A 23,553-nucleotide genomic window follows, 5' to 3' on the forward strand; every position below is an offset into this window, starting at 1 on the left:
ATGAGAGCCAACAAACTGAAGCTCAATCCAGATAAGACGGAGGCACTGTTAGTGGGTGGTTCTTTAGACCAGATGGATATGAGGTTGCCTGCTCTTGATGGGGTTACACTTCCTCTGGAGTGGCTACATAGTTTAAAGGTACTCCTGGATCTTCAGGTGACCTCAGTGGCCTTCCATCAACTTGGGCTGGTGGCCCAACTGCACCCTTATTTGGACAGGTACAGCCTAACTACTGTTGGATGTGCTCTGGTAACCTCTAGGTTAGATTACTGTTTGATTCTTGATTATTGTTTCTCATTTTTCTAATCTTAAATTTGTTTTCTTAAACGTTGGCCTCTGTTTGCATCTTCTTTTGGAAAAGGGTTCTCATGGAAATTCATTAGCTGCTATAGCTACGCCACCTAATACGATTACATTGAAACAGATGTGAATAAATTGTGGAGTGGTAAACAAAGCCCAATCAATTCTTGTTCAGGAAAACCTTGTTGGGACCCAGTAAGTTGGGGGAAATTGTAATTAATTAATCAATATGTCATCACATGTAGCATGTCTCAAAGAAGTCTCGTATCATGCCAAATATAACATTAATTTACTTTTAGTATTGGTTATGGTTTTACTGATTCATTTGTTGTTGTTGTTTTGCATTTATAACCTTTTCGAGGTCATTTTGAGATTTGTTGTTTTTGTTGTTGTAAAAAACAACAAACAAATAAAATAATTTTAGGAAATGCTGTTGTTCAGAAAGGAAAAGAAACAGTGGCCATGCCAGCAAAAGTGATTTTCAAAAAATAGGGTTACAAGCTTTGGTGGATCAGGGGAATGCTGTGGATGTAATGTATCTTGCTTTCAGCAAGGCTTTTGACAAAGTTCGCCATGATATTCTTGAGGATAAGCTAGTATAATGTGGGATAGATGAGGTGACTGTCAGGTGTATTTGTAGCTGGCTAACTGAACCAAAAGAGTGCTCACAAATGGTTCCTCATCATTCTGGAAAAAATTGACAAGTGGGGTGCCACAGGGTTCTGTCCTGGAACCATTGTTGTTCAATGCCATTATAAATTAGTTGTATGAATGGGTTGATGGGATGCTCATCAAAACTGCAGATGACACCAAACTGAGACTGAGAAGAGATAGGATAGCCTTCTTCAAATATTTAAAGGGCTGTCATGTGGAAGATGGAAAAAGCTTGTTTTCTCTTGCTCTGGAGGGTAAGACCAATGGCTTCAAGTTCCAAGAAGGGAAATTCCAACTAAACAGCAGGAAGAACCTTCTGGTGATAAGAGCTGTTCAACAGTGGAATGGTCTCCCTCTGGAGGTGGAGGACTTTTAAGCGGAGGCTGGATGACCATCTGTCATGTATGCTTTAGTTGAGATTGCATTGCATTACATTGCACGGGATTGGACTAGATGACCCTCGGGATCCCTTGCAACTCTACAATTCCATGATTCATGTCAGAAGTTTGAAAGAGCTTTCATTCTCTTCATCCCCAAATGGGTTGAACAACTATTCCCTCTCCCTTTTGAAAAGTAATCAGTATACAGTGGTACCTCGGGTTAAGAACTTAATTCGTTCTGGAGGTCCGTTCTTAACCTGAAACTGTTCTTAACCTGAGGTACCACTTTAGCTAACGGGGCCTCCTGCTGCTGCCGTGCAATTTCTGTTCTCATCCTGAAGCAAAGTTCTTAAACCAAGGTACTATTTCTGGATTAGCGGAGTCTGTAACCTGAAGCGTCTGTAACCCGAGGTACCACTGTATATGCACACAACACTTCACCCTCAGCAGAATTGTTTTGGGTTGTTACAAATTCAGTGAGTATTAATTCTAAAACATATTGGGGATTGGGAAGAAAGACTCCCCCCCCTCTCTCTTACACCCACACCCGCACCCACCCACCAGGGTGGGCTTTCATCAGTACTAGTAAAACTGCAGGGGAATTTTTTTATATTTTTCCTGTTGCGTTATATATTATATGCTGTTGTAGGATAATTTTTTAAGAAGACTTCTGGGACATTTTTACTTGCAACCAAGTTAAGTGCTAAAATATGTGGTGAAATATAAACGAAATCTACCGTCTAAGAAAGAGGGAAACTCAGAACTACGATGTGTGTGTAAGAGAGAGATGGTTTGACACACATAACTTGATGAGACAGTGGCTCTTGGTGTCAACATAAACCAGTGAAAATGCCAATAAGTTACATTTATTCTGAAGGGAAGTAAATCCTGAGGTAACTGAATTCTTAACAAAACACACACACACACACACACACACAGAGAGAGAGAGAGAGAGAGAGAGAGAGAGAGAGAGAGAGAGAGAGAAAAGGAATGGAACAGACTTGTGAATAATCACATATTGACACTGACCAGAAATAGACTGATCTTTCCATCCCTAAGCACCAGCCAGAATTTCTAGTGGTCAGAAATGATGGGAGTTGTAGTCCAACCGTATCTGGAAGACCATAGGTTTGCCACCTCTGGGACAGATAATCAATGCATTGGTATCTGAGGGGGAGTGGCTGCTGCTTTCACTCATTATTATTACTTCATTTCCCCCAAACCCTTCATCCCACAGGATACCTGGATAGCTTACATAATTTTGTTGTTGTTTAGTCGTTGAGTCATGTCCGACTCTTCTTGACCCCATGGACCACAGCACGCCAGGCACTCCTGTCTTCCGCTGCCTCCCGCCGTTTGGTCAGACTCATGTTTGTAGCTTCAAGAACACCGTCCAACCATCTCGTCCTCTTCTCCTTGTGCCCTCAATCTTTCCTAACATCAGGGTCTTTTCCAGGGAGTCTTCTCTTCTCATGAGGTGGCCAAAGTATTGGAGCCTCAGCTTCACGATCTGTCCTTCCAGTGAGCACTCGGGGCTGATTTCCTTCAGAATGGATAGGTTTGATCTTCTTGCAGTCCATGGGACTCTCAAGAGTCTCCTCCAACACCATAATTCAAAAGCATCAATTCTTCGGCGATCAGCCTTCTTTATGGTCCAGCTCTCACTTCCATACATCACTACTGGGAAAACAATAGCTTTAACTATACGGACCTTGCTTACATAATATTCAACCTGAAAGCAATAACTGAAAGCGCTACGAGCTGGCGAAGGGCTATAGCTCTGTGATACAACATCTGCCCTGTATGGGAAAGATCCCAGGCTCAGTTCCCAGTCTCTCAAGGTAGGGCTGGGAGATGCCTTTTCTGAAACACTGGAGAGGCACTGCCAGTCAGTGTAGACAGTACTGAGACTGATGGACTATTTATCTGACACAGTATAAGGCAGTTTCCCATGTTCCTAATTATTATAAACCCTAAACACTTCCCCAATATACACAAAAATGACAACCCTTGTAATTTCAGTACAGCAGCAGGCCAATATCAGATTTATGGGCTCTTCACATACCTAATTTCCAAAAGTCCAAAGGAAAGCTACGTCTTCAGTTGGCGCCTATAGGCTGACAATGTGAGGGACAAGCATAGCTGTAGATTGCCATATCTCAATTCTGTATTCTGCAGAGTCAAATTTCAAGGTTGTTACTGGCAACCTTGAAATTATTAGCAATGAGGGTATGTGACTGCTTTATTTTTATTTTTAATATCCTTAATGTCATATGGTTTTAATGGTATTAAATATGCTTTTTAAATTTTTTATCTGTATTGTTTTAATGTTTGTTTGGTGCCCTGGGCTGCTTTGGGAGGAAGGTCGGGATACAAATTTAAGAAATAGTAGTAGTAGTAGTAGTAGTAATAATAATAATAATAATAATACACAGAATGTAGAGGTCAGAAGTAATGATTGTGGGTGCGATTCTGCTCACTCTTTGATTTTGCACACATTTAATGTCATAGGAGTAGGATAATTTTATTCTATAATTACAGAACCTTTTTTGAACCTATCCTTCTAAATCAATGCACTTCAACCTTAAGTCCCCAGGAGTTCTTGGGCTACAAATCTCATCATCTACAGCCAACTTAGTCAGGAATGCTGAGAGTTGTAGACCAGCTGCAGCTGGGAATCCAAGCTTGAAGAACATTGTTGTAAGCGAGTGTGTTTCAGTAAACTGCTGGTGCTCCAAACCAAGCAATGATTTTTCCTCCTGGTGATGGTGGTGGTGGGACTTATTTTCCATATGTCTTTCAAGGGCTTGTGCTTGTCACCCAGGGAAGAGGCATAGATGCTGGATTTGGGGCAGAGAACAAAGAGTTTTGAATCTTGCGCCACAAAGGAAAAAATGTATATTGGTTCCACCATTATCACTCAGTCCGTTCTTTCTTTCTGGCAATGTTGTAAGGGCCACGGGCCAAAACACTGAGCCAATTGAGGACAAATTTCATTCAAACAAGCCCTGGCAGTTTCTAAACAGAGAGCATCTTTGTGAAACTGACATTACCCTTAAACAGTCAGTCAGACTGTTTGCTTTTTGGCTCCAATCCTGAAATAAGATTCAAATGAGATGACTCTTAGGAAACATATTGGCACTCAGCTTGTGGTAGTTTTTTTAAAGGAGGTCCACTTGGATTAGTATCATGGCTTCTGTTGTGGTCAATATGAGGAGTACCATTCATGTCAGTCAGCTTCTTATGAGAGTTGTCCTGTCACAGGAATCAAGTCTTTTCACTGTGTTAGAGCTGATATTCAAAGAATCATAGAATTGTAGAGCTAGAGGGACTCTGAGGGCCATCTAGTCCAAGGGTCAGCAACCTTTTTCAGCCGTGGGCCAGTCCACCGTCCCTCAGACCATGTGGGGGGCCAGACTATATTTTGAGGGGGGGAAATTGAACAAATTCCCATGCCCCACAAATAACCCAGAGATGCATTTTAAATAAAAGCATACATTCTACTCGTGTAAAAACACGCTGGTTCCCGGATTGTCCGTGGGCTGGATTGAGAAGGCGATTGGGCCGCATCTGGCCCGTGGGCCTTAGGTTGCCTACCCCTGATTCTAGTCCAACTTTCTGCAATGCAGGAATCTCATCTAAAGCATTCATGACAGATGGAAGGATAATCTACAACCTTCCAAGAGAGACCATTCTGCTGTCGAACAGCTCTTACTGTCAGAAATTTCTTCCTGATGTTTAGTCGGAATCTCCTTTATTGCAACTTGAAGCCATTGGTTTGGGTCCTACCATTCAGAGTTCCATCTTCCATGTGACAACCCTTAAGATAGTTGAAGATGGCTATCATATCTCCTCTCAGTCTCCTCTTTATCAGGCTAAACATATACCCAACTATAACAATTCCCTGTAAGGCTTGGTTTCTAGACCCTTGATCATCTTGGTTGCCCTCCTCTGCACACGTTCCAGCTTGTCAATAGCCTCTTTAAATTGTGGTGCCCAGAACTGGAAACAGTACTCCAGGTGTGGTCTGTTCAAGGAAGAATAGAATGGTATTATTACTTCCATCATCTGGACACTATACTTCTGTTGATGCCGCCTAGAATAGCATTAGCTTTTTTTTGCTATGGTATCACACTGTTGATTTATGTTAAGCTTGTGTTCTACTAAGACCCTTAGATCCTTTTCACGAGCACTACTGGCAATTCAGGATTCCTTCACCTTATATTTGTGCAGCTGGTTCTTCTTGCCTAAGTGTAGAACCTTTAGATATGTCCCTACTGAAAATCATATTGTGAGTTATGGCCCAGTTCTACAATTGTGAAGGTCATATTGAATCCTTGTTGTGCCTTCTGCCACATTGACAGTTTGGTGTAATCTGCAAATTTGATGAGCATACCCTCAATTCCTTCATCCCTGTCCTTTATAAATATGTCAAGGAACAATGGACCCAGGACAGAACCCTGTGGCACCCCACTTGTCATTTTTTCCAGGATGACAAGGAACTGTTCGCTAGCACTCTTGGGCTTCAGTTAGTCAGACAGCTACAAAGCCACCTAACAGTTACCTTGTCTAGTCCACATTATTAAGAATATTAATTTTTCGTTGGCTTCCGTTCATTGGTACTAATGAACTGATGAAACAGAAAATATTCCACACAGAAAATGAAATGGTGAGAAATTTTGTGGGAAATTCTGGAAAAAAAAGTTCACCCTACATCACTATTTACAGTATATCTCCTGCATAGTATTTCTGTATCAATTGAATTCCACTCAGTGGGCCATACACAGAAGTTGTTTGAATGTTGACTTGGATACATACTACATTCCATTGTCAGGACATTCCCCCCCCTTTTTTTTTCGTTTCTTTGGTCTGTTTGCATCAGTATGGTAAAGTCAGAGTCCATAGATTTTAGTATACACGGTCCATGAGGGAAGTGAGCCTTCACACAACTGTCTCAAGGAGTGGTATGAAGAGGCACTTGTCATCACTGTTAACTTGCTAGAGATGTTGCTTAGCCAACAGCTGTTTCACAAAGTCAAAGGAATAATACAACTAGACTGCATTTGAAGGAATACAGCTAGGCAGTGATTAACTTCTAAAATGCATTGTGTACGGTAACCAAACTAATCAGCATTTTTTTTTTAATTCATAGGAAATCAGAGACAGATATCCAAATCATCCTATAGGTGTGTCAATTACTTGTCATTATGTACACCAACTTAATTTGCAGGATGATTGAAACAATGACTGCATTTTTATAAACTGATTTGTGTTGTAATAATGGAGAGTTTTCAGATGGCACTTAGGTTAACTGAGACGTTCAAGCATGTGGCACAAGGAAGGGGGTGGGACTCATCAAAGGTTAGATTGTTGTTATTAGGACACTTCAAAGCCAGAGGCATTTCTGAAGCTTTTAAGTTTTATGGCAGGTGCACAGCAAAAAAAGTAGCAGGTCATCTCAGGGTGGTCAAGAGAAGACAACATTGAAACTAGGTTATCTGTCAAAGAAGGGTAGGGACCCTCACTCAGAAAGAGTTTTAACAGTGATTGGAACAGTGAACATCAAGCCTCTCTCATTTCAGTTCCTCTCAGCATGGTAGCTTGCAGTCATGGATTCAACCAATGGGCACATCTGGGCAACAGAAGACTAGTCCTTCTGATGATGTGACAGACCACAGGGCTTTCTGCAGCATAATCAAGAATCCCAGTTCTCCAGACAGTTAATACTTTCTATAAAATGCTTTAGATCTCAAAGCAGGCATTTGGGTGTATAATTAAGGCGGATGTGTGTGTGTGTGTGTGTGTGAGAGAGAGAGACAAATATTAATCCACATTCCTTTTATTAGTATTTTTTTAATAAAAAAAGACACACAGTGGCAACTGCCATTGTTGTGGAAATACTTAAGATAAAATAAGCAAAAGAAGGGAAGAAAAACTCAGAGAATAACGGAAACCCCCTAGACAAATAAAAACAACCTCCCCAAGATCGTATGAGTTTGTAGTTTAAATAAAGTAGAGCAATAAATCCAGCATCTTCTCATTAAACCATGCTCATCATCCCCTAATGGGAGATTACACAAAGCTATATGGAGAACAATATTTTCACAATCAAATTAAGTGACAATGATGGTTAATTTTGGCTGATTAACTATATATTCAGTGCTTGAAAAAGAACCTTTTCTTCATTTGCCTTATTATTATTTTTCCCTTGTAGGTTTCTGTTTTTGTTATGACTGTATTAGCCTGATATACATTAATTTAATATTGCCTAACAAATGTATGCTACTTCCTGGGCTAAAAACAACCCATACATACCACCCTAATGGTGCTGTTTGCATTTTATTAAAATTAAATGAAATATGCACAGGAAGCCATTCAGAATACCCTGAGACAAGTAGAGAGTTTTCTGCTAATGAATTAATGCATTAAATAACACAGTTTAAGCCATTTTACACATTACTTTGATCGTTCGCTTACATGTCATTAAGTAGTCCGAGCAATTTGATTGTCTGAAAAGGCGGGTGTTTACAAATTAAAACTCGGAACATGCTTCTAACAGGATACAAGAATATCTATTGTGCTTTATTTCTGTAGAACATGACACCACCTTAATATTAGAGGCAGATGATTAAAAGAACATTACCTGAGCCTTGAGAGTCACTGAATGAGCCATGCTAAATTGGTTGTTTTCTGTTTTGTGATTAATTGTTCTTCTAAACCATATTTTAGTGTGCTTTGTTTTTCTGTCCCCAGTCATCCCATATTATTAAAGAGAAATTCTGCATATCTCTCCTGGAGTCCAATTAAGGATTTGCATCATGACTAGATTTTTCACTTTAATTACTGTATATAAAGTAGGTTTTGACTTATTTCCATATTTATCAAACTATGCCGAAGAAGCAAAATTCATCAAATAAACAGATATCTGTGGCTATAATTGCAGCCTGCATTGAGCATGTAGGAAGGAAATATGAGGGTCCAAATTTCATTATGTAGAACATAATAAACATCTGAATAATTAAACTGTGTGTAAATCACACACTTGGCAGTGCTAAGAAGAGGAGAGACACCTTCATTTTGATCAGGGGAAAAAATATGTATTTCCAGACATACTTTCTAAAAATATATGCTAACCATTATTCAATCAGCTGTGCAGAGGGAAGACCTCCCTGCTTGTTAAGAGCTCAAAAACCATAACAGATGTATTTAGAAATGCTTCCCCTTAATTGTAACATATGATGAGCTCTGCTTGTGTACACATCTTGGTAACACGTTCCCAAGGAAAACAGATGCAAACTATGAAACCTAGAAATACTACTTGCAATTAAAATTCAGATGTATCTTTGATACAACAATCAACTTACTTAAAACCAGATCTTTTGAGTGGGAAAACCCCCATCAGCTTTTAAGGCAAAGGTTCCATTCTTGCTATTTCCATGTAATTTGACCAAATTCCCATTGGTTTCCGTGGGATATGCATTCTCAGTTTATTTTTCAGGGTATGTTACTCTACGCAAAGGCATTTGCATTGTATGTAGATATTTGCTCAGTTCATTTATATAACACATCTTTCCCCACCCCCAAGATTCCCCAAGCTGCCTAGCATTAGCAAATCAGTTCACAACATTGATGATTTGTATCACAGATTTTTTAATATTAAAAAATGTAGTTACACTTTAATGCCATATATACTAACAGGTGCATTCCCCATGCCTGGGTGGGTTTGTCTTGCACTTGCAACTGGTTAATCACATGAGAGTGAGTCAGCAAGCATGTGAGAGTGACTCAGCACAATCTAAAGTATAAAATACACTTGGGCTTGAAGCAAGTTTGCTCTTGGCCCCTGTCCTTGGCCAGAGCCTAGTGTGTCTTGGGATGCTGAAAGGAGACTGTATGCTGCCGGAAGGAGTGCATATTACTGTATGTAACCTATAAGCTGTGGATTATACTGCATTATACTGTCAGTAAAGGAAATGACCCTACCTTGAACTGTCTGGTGGTTTTCTGTTCCATTGGCACACTCTCCTGGTGTGTTGCAGGGGCACTCTGCACATGCCCCAACAAAAGTGGGGAGTGTCTTAAATGGCCCAGGACCCACTGGATCCTGAGATGGTTTTACTGTGTGACATGATGGCATCCGGTCTAATCCAGGCCAGCTCAAAGCAGCTGCACCAATCTTCCCGCCCCACCTCTGCCCTGGGCAGCACAGGCAGTAGGGCTGTGGGTGCAACAATGGCTTTGCCACTTTGCATAGCCCTGCCAGTCAGTGGCCAGGAGTTGATTGGACCTTTCATTATCAACACGAGTGTCGAGTTTTATTCCACCAGTCACGAGTGTATGTGTAGAAAACAGAAACCAACTTTCTTCCTATAGAACCAACACAATGTGCAAAATGATGGATGTCTTATGTTTTAGAAGTTTTTAATGTCTGATGTTTTATTGTATTTTAAAAATTTTGTTGGAAACCGCTCAGAGTGGCTGGGAAAACCCAGCCAGATGGGTGGGGTAATAATAATAATAATAATAATAATAATAATAATAATAATGTGGGGGTTGGGTTTTTTTTTGGAGATACAGAAACATATCTCATTTTGGTGATATGTCACTTATTGCAATAGTGCTGTTTCTCTATCTTCTTGTGATCTATACAGATGTTGCATTCTAGTTCCGTCTTTGCTGCTAGAATCCTACTTACTATAGCAGTAAAAAACCCAACACGCCTCTGGTCTTGGCATTATTTTATTTACCAGGAACAGGACTAGGCCACTGGGAAAGTAGGGCCTGCTTCCCAGCCCAAATGTCACTTCCAAATATGCATGTGAGTGTTGATGAATAGCACACCGGAATTACTGCCATAACATGCCAGCTGTGGTCAGACTGGTGAGCCCTTTTCTGCAGCCAAATCTGAATTTTCATTGGTGTTGGGGCTGTAGATCTGAAGCCATGCCTGCCAAAAAACTAACTGGGTTTCATTCTGTGATTGGAGCTAAAATGCATGCTGGTGTTGGCTCAGATAAATGAACATTTATCAGGCTCAAAGTCCTGGACAAGCAGCTATTAACTGAGGTATTGCAAATGGCTGGACTAAATGCCATTCCTGTACAAACGTCTGTGAGTTTGGGGAGATCCTTTTATGAGAGGTGGTCCACTTAACTAAGGAATATATGAGCTTCCCCCTGCAGAAGAATGTCTTCGTGTTCTGCAATAGCATTTCCCTGCAGCTTTGAAAATTATTGTCTTGATAGCCTTTTCTTTTTTCTTCTTAAGCGAAATGGTAACTCTGTGTTTTATGCATCAAATCCCCTATGGTTGAATGGTTGCTGTGTAGCGAGTTGAAGCAACTGGTGGTACACAGATAGAAACATCCAAGAAGCTAGGAAATCGGTTTTCTCTATATGGAGCACTAAAGTGGGGGGCTGTGGGGAAGAGCATTGCCTTGATTATAGTTGATGATATTTGAAAATCTGACCAATGGAAGTTTTTGAGACAGTGCAGTGTGATGAAGCTATTTCACTTCCTTGTTATGCTTTCGTCTTTTAACTGACTGGTAATTTTTATGTGAAGGTGGGTTTAGAAGGCAGCTCTTTTAGAAAGCTCTGTATCAAAGCTATCTGTGGTGTACTGGTAAATTTTGAAGTGCAGGAGCTTATCACGACAGTTTGAGAGCTACATCCACAGTACCCTTACCCAATTCTCTTAGCGTGTTGGAATTTGGCAATGGAGAACTGAGCGCTGATCAGCCATGTAGGATTATTACAATCCTGTGCATGGTAACCTGTGAGTAAGTTCCTTTTAACTCAGTGGTGCTTACTCTTGGTGGTATAAGTTGAGCGGGCAAAGTGTGATGGAGCCTGGGAAAGACACTGAGTTGAAATGCGACCTTTAGCTATGTGGTAGAAATGCAAACAATTTTGAAAAGTAGTGCTGGCATTTAAAGCGCCTATCAAAGGACAGGAGTGTCCAACTTCTGGTTGATTTGTTTCCTCATTCTGATTTCCTCTGTCGCAAGCAGCAATAATAACACTTGAAAGCCTCCTTATCCCCTCATTCACTTGCCAGAACAAATAGAACTGTTCACTTACACCAGGTCATAGCCCAGGTAAAACCAGGGATGTTCCTAGGGGACCAGATTTATCGGACCATACCAGCCCCCTACCTTGCAGAAATCCACTATGTGGAATACCGCAGACTTCTTACAGCAGCTAGATTAAATGTCCTTGACTCTGCGATATTGTGGGGAAGGTACAGGGGAGTACCATACGCCCAGAGAACCTGTCATTGTGCCATGGGTGTGGTTGAGTCCACCGAACACATTCTATTGACTTGCCCTTCTTATGCAGAGCTTAGACAAAATTTTATAGACCCACTCCTATGTCAATTTAGCTTCCTACCCGGAGAAAACCAGGTTTTACACTTGCTGAATAATGTCACTAGAGCTATACCTTCCTTGGTGGCCAAATTTCTTTTTTTAGCTTTTAAGCGTCGCAAGACTATAATTGACTGTATTGATATGGGGCTATCTGTTTAGCCCATTTTAGTGTTGGCTAAGTTCTAAAATCTTCCTGGATGTTTTAACTGTGTATTGACAAATGTATTTTTTCTTCTTCTGACTGACGGTCGAATAAAAGATTGACTTGACTTGACTTACACCAGGTGCTCTGGCAGATGATGCCATCCCTCATGTTCTTAAAAAAAAAGAAAAGAAAAAGACTTCTGTTCTTGCAACTGTTTAATTTGAGCTAGCTTAGGCAATAAAGAGGCTCTCTCAGCAACTTTTAGACCAAGTTTCTATATTTCTGGAGCAAGGTGGGTGTAGCTTTTCCATGGCTGGTTCCCACATCAAACCATAACGTTTGGTTGAGGGGACCACATGGAACCCGAAAATTAAACCAGAAGTAACTGTGGCATCACTGTTAGCTCCCAGTAGAGTGTAGTTTGGGCAGGATTACTTCTCCACAACATGGATCCAGAAGCAACTCATCAAATGAATTGACTGACATGTAGCTGTGAAGTGGTGAAAAGGGAGTGATGAAAAACCAGTTTATTTGTCTCTCTTAAGACTGCTGTCCATGCAGAATGTCTGTTTCTGATTATGGTAACCTTGTAAAAGAAGGATGGCTACTTCTAAAAAAATGCTGTTAATAAATATCTTTCTGAAAAATTGTTGCTATTGCTGAACGTTGCTGCTTGCTGATGCATCTTTCTATTTTGTTTAAAAACGGTTTGGATACAGTATAATTCTATTGCATTTTAATGTTTATATTGTTCACTGGCTTCAGAAGACTGTCAAGAAAGTCTGCCTATAAGATAAATAATAACAATGGAGGGTAGTTAAGGACAGCATGTTTTGAAATGAGGCATACAAATAACTATTTATAATAACACAAATACATTATCTATAAAGAATTTGGCCTTATACGGGGTGGGGATCTGAAAGGAAGAAAGCAGTTCTAAGAGAATCCAAGCAGAATTTTGCCATTATTGATTCCCCATGTTAAAAATCATTTACTTTTAATGTTGAAATGTGAAATCCCGTATAAGAATTTTCAAGTTTGGAGGCTGAAGTATAAAGTTGGTCATAAGCATCCTTCCATGAAGACTTAATTTGCTGTTTTGCACTAACACGTGATGCAGATTGCAAACTTAAAATTTGAATTAGGAATCAACGTATTTCAAATGTATATCGTCGAATTAATGGAAGTCCCATTCTGTGGATACATGGCACCTTTTATGAGGCCTGGGAAGGAGAAATTTATATTATGAATTAAGTTATTTTCCTTCAGTAATAAGTAAAGAAGAACAGAAGTGGAACCAAAAGTCCACTTAGTCCAGTATTCTATTCTCACATTGGTCTATAGAAAGCCTGGCATGAATGAGGACATGAACAAAGCAACAATCTCCCCATTTATCATTCTCAGCATACCACCTCTGACACTGGAGCTAGTATATAGCAAACATGTCTGGTAGCCACTGCAGGAAACTATATTAGGGGAGAGTGCTGTTGTACTCCAGTCCTGCTGGAGGGCTTCTCAAACAGGATGCTGGTCTAAATGGACCACTGGCCTCTCCCAGAAGGGTGGTTCTTATGTTCTTGCACGTGGTTGTTCTTGTATTTTTTCTTACTTTAAAAAATGCATTTCAGCTCCCCCCCCCCAGGCTATGTTTGCAAATCACTTTGGGACTTATACACAGAAAGCATTTCACAAACTAATAAATAATAATAATAATACTAATAATAATACTAATAATAATACTAATAATAATAATAATAATAATAATAATAATAATAATAATTTCATTGCATAGACATGGAGCCACCATGAAAAAGACCCTTCCATGAATTGTGCTACTTGCTCCGTTTAACTCATTTGACGGAAGCTAGTAATAGTCGATATACCACTTGTGAAAGAAAGGGCACCCTGCATGCAAGGAGGTTGCTGGAGATGAGCGAGCCAGCTCCATCCAACATCAATTCCCATTTCTGTTGCCTTCCGACTTGTGGGTTGTGACTGTATGTTGCAGGAACCCCTTTTTGTTTCTGTGGAGGCTCCCAACACATTTTAAAGCTCTGCCTAATTGGGGTTCGGAAACTCCTGGCTAGTCCCCATGGAAACAAAAGCTTCAACACGTCAAACTGCTACCTTCTGACTCATGGCATGAGTAAAGGTGTCAGAGGGGGTGGAGCCAATGCATTCGTACCTGGCGCCTCCATCCCTTTACCATCTGAAGAGAGCCACGGTCACCTCTTGATGCTAGAATATATGCTGATTAAAATGGAATGTCCAGACCTTCTTGATTGATTGATTGATTGATTGATTGCACGCCAAGACACCTCTTTGTTTTGGGTGGCATATGAATGCAGAAAACGAACAGACAAACAAACAAGATTACTTTTCTCTTGACTTCTGTTTAGTCTCAAATCTTTTTCACTGACATTTCTCCAAGTTTTTTTTAAAAAACCTCTTGTATTAAAATTAGACTTGGATTTTGAGATTCTCTCTTTCTTATTTTATCCTACCTAATCACTCTCCTCCTTGTATGTTCAAATTGCAGGACGGAGATTTCTTCTTGAAGTTTTTCAAAAGGATGGATTTGAAACAGCGAGCAAACCTGGGCTTAAGCAAAGCAAGATTTATCACCCTTTTGTGAGTTCAGTTATCACTATAAATAGAAATTGTTTTAAAAGGTGTTATTTAGTAGTTTTCATTATGCAGCTGTCTATTTAAATCATTTAATTCTGACACCTAATCTAACTCCCGGTCTCCATCAGAGACAAATAAGAAACCATATGTGTAAAGCATCTGTGAAAATCTTCCATTTATTTATGAGAGCATTAAAGAAAGACTCTGATGTCAGTTACTTAACAATAATAGACGTTCCTTTACACCTATAGTGCAGAGTTATTTGGGCATATCCCTCCGTGGTATCTTATACCTACTGCTGTTTCCTTCATTATATACAGATGCACAGCAGTGGAGACAGTAATAGTCTTTCTTAATTAAATAAAGCTAAATGTTAATTAGTCAGAAAATTTGATTTATTTTGAGCACACGAAACTTTTCATTGTGTATCTCTTCTTTGCTAAAGAACAGGTTGTATAGTCATTTAGAACTTTGCATTTCCCCCTTTATTTCGGCTCTGTATTTGGAGTCTTGTGGTGGGATCTAATCGTCATAGAGAAATTATAGGTCTACAGATGTTTTCAAGATGTTACTCTGTCAGTAGCAGATTATCCCCTGTAGCAAAATCTCATTAAAGTGCAATTTACAGAGCTCTGGTGATGTTGCCATCAACCAAAATTAAAGGCATTAATTTTTCAAAGTTCACGGAAGTCCTTACATAAATGATGTAGCAGTTTGCAAGAACAATTTACAGAAGTGTTATTTGCCGAATTAACCTACATTAACAGAACAAATGTTGGAAGGGTAGAAGGAAGGGTTGGGCAGTGAAATTGCAGCTGTTTGCATTTTGTGTAAGGTGCTAGGTACCAAAAAGAAAAAGAGAGAGAAGTGTGTTGAAATGTAACAATGATTGCATGTCGGGTGAAAGGACGGGGAGGGGAATACAAGCACCTGAACTCTTGCTTTAAAGAGTTAAGCCTATAATAGAGTGATCACCAGTCAGGGACACCCAGGGAGACCTTAAATTCCACTTTGAAACATCTGTACTCAAGATCTTTTAAAATAGTCCCATTTAGAGAATGGGTTTATGTAGCTCATGTTGCGAATATGCCTCTTCAATATGTTGCCACATGTTTATGCAGGTATTTATTGGCTTAGGTGGTCTTATACTGACAGGGAGCCTAGTGGTTACATGTAGAGTACATCAGAAAAGGCCACACAGTATTGATCTGCACCATAGGTTTAAAGCACATCAAACACATATTTAAAGCACATGACTTCACCCAAAGAGTTCTGGGAACCATAGTTTCCCCCTCAGAGAGCTACAGTTTCCAGTATCCTTAACAAACTGCAGTTCCAAAGATTCTTTGGAGGAAGTCATGTGGTATAAATGTGCATTGCATGTGCTTTCACTCATGGGTAGACAAACTAAGGCCCGGGGGCCGGATCCAGCTTCTAAATGCGGCCCGCAGACGGTCCGGGAATGTGTTTTTACATGAGTAGAATGTGTGCTTTTATTTAAAATGCATCTCTGGGTTATTTGTGGGTCATAGGACTTCATTCATCCCCCCCCCCCAAATATAGTCCAGTCCCCCATAAGGTCTGAGGGACAGTGGACCAGCCCCCTGCTGAAAAAGTTTGCTAACCCCTGCTTTAGATGGATGGTGTGGATCTGCCTAAGGTCTCAGGGCAGGAGATAAAATAGTTTATTATACAGTATATGTATACTCATCTAGATAGCTGTCTAAAGATTTAGATATTGGAAATATGAATATCATCTTTAGAAAATAACAAATTGATCTATGGGAGTAAGTTTCCCCCATCCCACACTCCCATGGAAATCCATATTAGCACCTTGGCTCAAGACAGTATTTAGATACGTGTAGTCTTACAATATGCATGATGAAATATTTGCTTTCAGTAGCAAAATTCTTACTGATGTGGAAAGACCCAGGGTTTGATGCTGGGAAAATTGGCCTCTTATTTAATAGCAAACACTGTTAGTAATTATTATACTGACTTCATATATCTTTAAAAAGTATCCATTGTGCATCCAATGTATATGAGTTCTCTGCAGTGTTAAAATTTAGTCCACTCGCTGATCTGAAAGTTTTAAGATTTTTTTAAAGTTGGTATTTCTTTGTTTAAATTGGATGTTCACTCACATCTGAAACAGAATTCTTACTTAATTAAGTGAAAATTACTTCAGTTCTTGTAAACACTCTAGGAAGACTTTGGGATCATTAGGAAGAGTAACTCTTGTGATGACAGTGATCCTAAAATGAGACTGATGGATTTGTGGTACAGATTCAATGTTCAATTAAGCCTTTGGGAAGCATTGTATGCAATTATATGGACCACTGTGATCTCATTTGATGAGCATGGAGCTCAGTGCACCTAATGAACTTGTCTACGAAAATTCATGTGTCACTAAATTAGGTAGTCATTAAGATGACTCTGTCATCTTTAACTGTTATAGATACTTATACCAGGATTCCAAAAAAAACCAAGGAGAAATTAAACAGGAGCAATTAACTGAATGTGGTGGACTCTCCTTCACTGGAGGTTTCTAAGCAGAGGTTGGTCATCTGTCATGGGTGCTTTAGTTGAGATTCCAGCATTGCAGGGAGTTGGACTAGAAGATCATCAAGGTCTCTTCCAACTCTACAATTCCATGAATGTATGAGTGGCCTAACTAGGTAGTTGGTATAGAATAACTCCCATATCTGTAACACTCTCATGTCTGTGCAGTAAAAGGACATCCTGGTCTTCCAGTAGTGGTTCAGGGCATCCCTGGTTTCAGTCACTGGTTTGGTTTGGTTTTGATTACTGGAGCTATCTGAAATTTTATGTGGTTTGGCATTGGGTGGAATATATGCAGCCTTTATGTGCTTCTCAATATTTTTGTTGCTTCGCTATTTTTCCATACTACATTTTCCCTGTGCACTTAAAGTCAGAGGGCAATTGCCAGAATGCTCTTCTCCATAAAAATATATTGTTCTAGTATTTTAGTGACATTGATTTTGTGTTTTAGGAAAATACGTGCTTAGATGAACCGAAGATTAGTATACGACTGGGGTGTGAATTATAAGGATTGGTAGCACACTTAATAGACCAAAGTCTTCCATGGCTATTAGAAGTAATAAAAATGATAATAGAATGCTAATAATATACCCCTCAGCCCACTTGAACATCTATAAGTCACACTGCCCACTATGGGACTCCAAGGGGTGCATACATTCAGGACGCTGATTTTCAAAATATTTTTGGATGAACTTCTAAGTCGATAAAAGTCGACGACTTAAGCTCCCATTGATTTCAGTGGGCTGTAATCTTGATCTTGTTATCTACAAAGTCAATGCTTTCTCTGTATGGCCTTTCCTTGCTGTCAGAACAAGCTGCCTCTAGAATTTATCTTGTTTAAAAGTAGAGTTTTAATGCAGTGGTGGACCCTTGGGGAAAAAACCCTCCAGTGTCTGTCAATGACCTGATTAAGCCATTTATAGGCTTCCTTCAACTTTCAATTAAAAATCTCAGCTACCTTTATTAACAGACTCAGAGCGCTTCAGAGACTATGTTGTCAGTCCCATGAGTGGTCTCTTTCATTGAGCATTTATCTCATATCTCTGCCTGTTCATCCCTATGAACTGTCCCTACATGAGAGATGTTGGGTGCTAAAAGCCTTTTTTTTTTTTTAAAGGCTTTTAGTACATGCAATGCTCTCAAATTAGTTCAGCAGTCTGAATCACAAAATAAGTCCAACTTGGATAAAAAACAAACAAACTGCCAGAGAAAAGCAAAGAAAAATTAGAAAACGTTTGAAGTAAATTAGAAGCTTTTAATCCAACTTGTATTCTAGAGTGGGCTGAAATTGTTTTTAGGGTTTTTTATGCTTTAGGCTGCAATTTAAATTTCTATGAAGTTTGTTGCTGACTTTCTGTTAACTTCTATTGGATTGGGATTGTCCTCTGAAACTTGCAACTTTGGTTTCCTTTTCAGGGTAATTTTATTTGGGCTGCATACACACACCATCTTATTCTAGAATCCATGGAGACTGTGCAGGTGTTTCCTACAGATTCCACACACAATCTGCATCCAATACCTATCTTTTACCCTTGAGAAATTGTTGTTGTTGTCGTTGGCATCCTTCTGTCTCATTCCGAAAATGAAAGCTCATGGCAGATTGATTCTGCATTACCCTGCAGTGTGTCCATTTGAAAAGAGATGTAGGCTGTCTAGGCAATGGGAGACCCTCTATCCCTGTGTTACAAGGGATTCAAAGAAAGTAGGCAAAACACTTCAGGAGGCAAGAGGGTTTGATAGAGAATACATTTAGATGAAGGAGCTGTAGCTCAGTGCTAGAACATGTGCTGTGCATGCAGAAGATTCCAGATTTAGTCCATGGGCGTAGCCAGGATATTTGTTAGGGGGGCAGAACTCAGTTTGCTATGTATTTTTATTGATTTGGGGGGCAGTTGCCCCTCCCCACCCCCTCAATGGCTGATATCATGGTTCAGTCCTCACCATCTCCAGTCAGTGCAGACAGTACTGGGTTAGAGTAGGTGCCATTATAAGGCAGCTTCCTCTGTTCCTAGTCGAAATAAGCAAAAAAATATCTTATTGCAGCAGAAAGCAGTGAAGGACACAAGAAGGCAAAAAGTGTTTTTGTGTATGAATACACCCAGTACTTACAATCTTTAAGTATGATTTCATTATTTTACTTATGTAAAGGGTCATGCTAATTTTAAATGTACCCAGTTAAATGTCTGTTGGCAATATTTGAGACTTTCTTTAAACCAGTTGTTTTCAATCTTCTAATTAACGGACTAGTTTAGAAGTCTGATTTGTTAGGCATTAAATAACCTACATGTACAAACGCTTTTGAATACCCTGTCCCACATGTGTGTATGATTTGAAAGATGTGAGAGTAAAAAGTTTTTTTTAAGTGGTTTATTGCTGTAAATTTCCTACTCATTTGAGAACAATTTCATGTAGTCTGAATTCTAAAAAATTTCCTGTGTAAAATTTTGGGCCTTTGATGTTGACCTAATTCTGCTGCCCATTCCAATGAAATATGTTGGCTTCAATGATGCCAACCATTAATTTATTAATGGTTATAATTATAACCTGTTAATTTAGCCACAATAGGTTGGCCCAGGTGCCAAAGGGAGAAGTGGCTAAAGATCAGTCAACGCAGAACAGTTCCTAGAGCTTAATGTATATTCTGGCCATCAGATCAAAGGAAACATTTTCTCTACTGTGGCTGTTTTCGTTCTCAACACCCTTGACATCAGTGAATCCAAGAGAGCAATATATCAAATATGGGATTTTTCCCCCAAGGCCCCTTCCACATGTGCACCATCAGTCCTGTGAGAAAAGGAGACAACTATGGTGTCCACTCTTCATCCTCTCCCCAGAGGAGACTGTGAATATAAACTGAAAGCAAATTTAAGGCATCAGTTAAATTTCCATACTCCTTTCTGGCCTATGCCAGGTCTGGATTCTGCCAGGAGGGTCTGTGGGTTGTAACCAAATGCTTCCTTCAGTGGAGGAAGTGAACTTTGGATCTAAACCGTACATTGAAAACGCCCACTGTAGAAGTGAAAACGAGAGAGAAAAAAGTTGTATCAGCATTTGACAAGTGGTCTCAAATCACCCCCCAAAAATGTTTTAAGCCACCTTATAAATAATACTATAGAAAACAAGATGAACATGACTATTTAGTGCTAACAGTTCTGACATGCGTGGGGATAAAATATGTACACTGGCCAAACTTCATGGAACTTCAGAACTATGCTCATTTGTAACACACACACAAGATATACATATATATAGATGTATATAATGAAATACTGGTTTTAATAAGGCATTTAAGCAAAGGAAGCTGTTATATATTTTTAAAGGAATATCATAGTATTAAATAAAATGATTTGAGAAAAACAAGCCCCCTTGCAGCTTTTTAATAAATGTTTCAACTTAAATCAACTTTGATGTGAGCTTTGAGAAAAATGCGAGACCCACATGAGAACAGCTGAGAGTCATTCAAAGTCCTGAAATGAAATGCATTAACTGCTGTTCACAATTAACAAACAGTTCCCCATTCTTTTCACCTATAAGTTCCTGATTAATGGACAACCCCCACCCCCCTTTGCTGGTTTTGGCACATTCTTTCTGCAATTTATTCTTTAAATGTGAGTCAGACAATAAATGGTTTGCACAGTTCATAGAGAGACGGACTGCGTGGCATACCAGCTTCTATTTGGAGCCTGACGTTGAGTCAGCAATCAAATACAAGCTCTGTAGAAAAATACCTTGTGTATGAAGTCTGACGATGATTGTCACTTGTAATCAACAGCTAGGGATCACATGGGGTTACATTAAGCAGAACGTTCCTAGCTGCCATTTTGTTTCCCCCCTTTTAGAACTTTATCAAAATGGTTGCATCGTGATCGATGTCCACTTAAGTTTGTTCATTGGGAACTGGTTCCAACAGATATATGTTCATACTAAGAGGCAAAGAAGCAATGCTTCTCTGATGTGGAAGATTAACTGACTTAAACAACTTGGTAATCAGTTGATGCAATTATCAAGCTGTTACAATCAAATTCTAAGATGTGTTAATGCAAGTAAATTTACTATCACCTATCTGAAATAGTTTCAGACTACTCTTACATTTGGATTTGATTGCAGCTGAGATTCTGGTTTATTCTTCCATATTTATTAATTTGGTCAAAGTCAATTGAGGTTAACTGACTGGTTGCTAATAATAATAGTACTGTAATAATAATAATAATAATAATAATAATAATAATAATAATAATAATAGTTATACCCTACTCACCTGATTGGGTTCCTCCAGCCATTCTGAGCCATTTCCAACAAATTATAAAACCACAGTAAAACATCAAACGTTACAAACTTCCCTAAACAGCAGTACCTCGGGTTAAGAACTTAATTCATTCTGGAGGTCCGTTCTTAACCCTGAAACTGTTCTTAACCTGAGGTACCACTTTAGCTAATGGGGCCTCCCGCTGCTGCTGCGCTGCCGCCACATGATTTCTGTTCTCATCCTGAAGCAAAGTTCTTAAGCCGAGGTACTATTTCTGGGTTAGCGGAGTCTGTAACCTGAAGCTTCTGTAACCCGAGGTACTACTGTGCATCTAAAAGTCAGACAGTTGTTTGACATATGATGGAAGGGCATTCCACAGGGCAGGCAGGACTAATGAGTAACCAGCTCACTTCATTTTTAGCTGATCTAACTGAGGGTGAAGCAACTGTTTGATACTCTTGATACAGCTGTAAGAAGTGTGGTGTGTGTGTGTGTGTGTGTGTGTGTGTGTGTGTGTGAGAGAGAGAGAGAGAGAGAGAGAGAGAGAGAGAGAGACTTCCAGAGCCCCTTCCAATTTGGTGATTGTAAGACTGGGATCTGGGCAAGGCTCTGCTAAAGTGGTCAGACCAGCAGGACTGCTAGGGATTATCTTAATGGCCCTAGCAAGTATCTCTTTTGTTAGGGAAATTATAGGCTGATGGCTCTCAAGAACTGGCTAAGGAAAGTGTGATTCATCTTCTCTCCTCTCCCAGCTGGGGATGATGAAATCTAGGAGTCTGTGTGGAGCATAGACTGGCAGTTTTGATTGCCAGGGAGACAGGCAGAGAAGGAAGTCAGAGAGGTGGGCTTTGACTCTGAAAAGCATCATGGGGATGCCTGCTATCTCCTTAGGATCTGCTGTGAGAGCAGAGGATTTGGACAATCTATTGGAGTGTTTAAGCCAGGGGTCACCAACCTTTTGAGGCCCGTGGGTACTTTTGGATTTTTGTGTAAGTGCCCAGGGCACCACCCCTCTTGGCTCACCTCTTCCCCCCTTCCCCAAGAGACAGAGTGTGAGTGTACACCTCTCCCTTGCTTTTTATTATTTTGTTCATTTCATATAAATTAATAAAACATATTGTTTAGGTTGTGCAAATTTAGGGTTGCCATATGTCCTCTTTTTCCAGGACATGTCCTCTTTTGCATGGGTAGAGTCATCATAGCGATCCATAGTTAAAAGTAGTAGTCAAATGTGTCCTCTTTTTTGCTGTTCAAAATAATAAAACCAAAACATAGCAGTAGAATCAAAGCAAAATGCATCAAAGAAACAGAAGCATTATTGTGGGTCATCTGACAAAAAGAATATAAAAAAGAGTAAATCACATTATTTTCTAAGGGATCTGGGTACATATTGACTCCAATGGAATTAACTTGAGTCTTGAAAGCTCAGAGCTGAAAGAGAACCTGGGAAAAAAGTCCGATAATAAATAAATCTGCATAAAAGCCCGTAATGTAATGTGTTAAGAAGTGTGCCTTTCTCATGTGTCTTTTTTTCTTTCTGTAGAGTTGTTAGGAACAATGGATGTAATTTTTTGTTTTAATTGCATGTTTTGCTTCTGGTATTCCTAGAGGCTCCCCAAATGTTTTAGCATCCTGATCTTCTAGTGTTCTAAAATGAGTTGGGAGTCTTCACAGGCATGGGAGACTCCCCACATTATACAGTTGTACCTCGGGTTAAGGTCCATTCTTAACCTGAAACTGTTCTTAACCTGAAGCACCACTTTAGCTAATGGGGCCTCCTGCTGCTGCTGCTGCTGCGCTGTCAGAGCACAATTTCTGTTCTCATCCTGAAGCAAAGATCTTAACACGAGGTACTATTTCTGGGTTAGCGGAGTGTGTAACCTGAAGCGTATGTAACCCGAGGTACCACTGTATATATGTTAGCCAAATACAAGAGCATAAAGGAGGAGCCACATGATAATAGGGGTGGAGTTAAAAGTGTGGCTACACAGCCACTTCTATTTATGTTTCCTTTTCATACCAATGAGGGCTAAAAGAGGCATTGCTACTGGCCTTGCTACTGACCACACTCAAGGCCCTGAGGTTTTACATGTTCGACCATTCACACAATTCTTTAAAGTTTCTGGTAGGTTATTCCTGAAAAAAAAGGTACAGAAACAAAGACTTAAATGAAAGGGGCAGAGAAAGATATATCCTAAAACATTTGCAATGTGCTATGATAACTTTTAAAATAGCAACAACTGAAATTTGGTGTGAAAAAAAATATTTC

General features: G+C 39.7%; 1 long non-coding RNA gene across 3 annotated transcripts in view; it reads left to right on the forward strand.

The window, feature by feature from the left end:
• LOC114597853 (uncharacterized) overlaps positions 1-23,553 on the forward strand; it is a 239,187-nt gene that overhangs the window by 56,946 nt on the left and 158,688 nt on the right. For all 3 annotated transcript variants that reach the window (XR_003706904.2, XR_013393143.1, XR_013393144.1), the window contains exon 2: positions 14,388-14,479. This is a non-coding gene — a long non-coding RNA (uncharacterized LOC114597853). The remainder of the gene's footprint in view (positions 1-14,387; positions 14,480-23,553) is intronic.

This window comes from Podarcis muralis, chromosome 6 (genome assembly GCF_964188315.1).
Source record: "Podarcis muralis chromosome 6, rPodMur119.hap1.1, whole genome shotgun sequence".
In the NCBI taxonomy this organism is placed as follows: Eukaryota; Metazoa; Chordata; class Lepidosauria; order Squamata; family Lacertidae; genus Podarcis; species Podarcis muralis.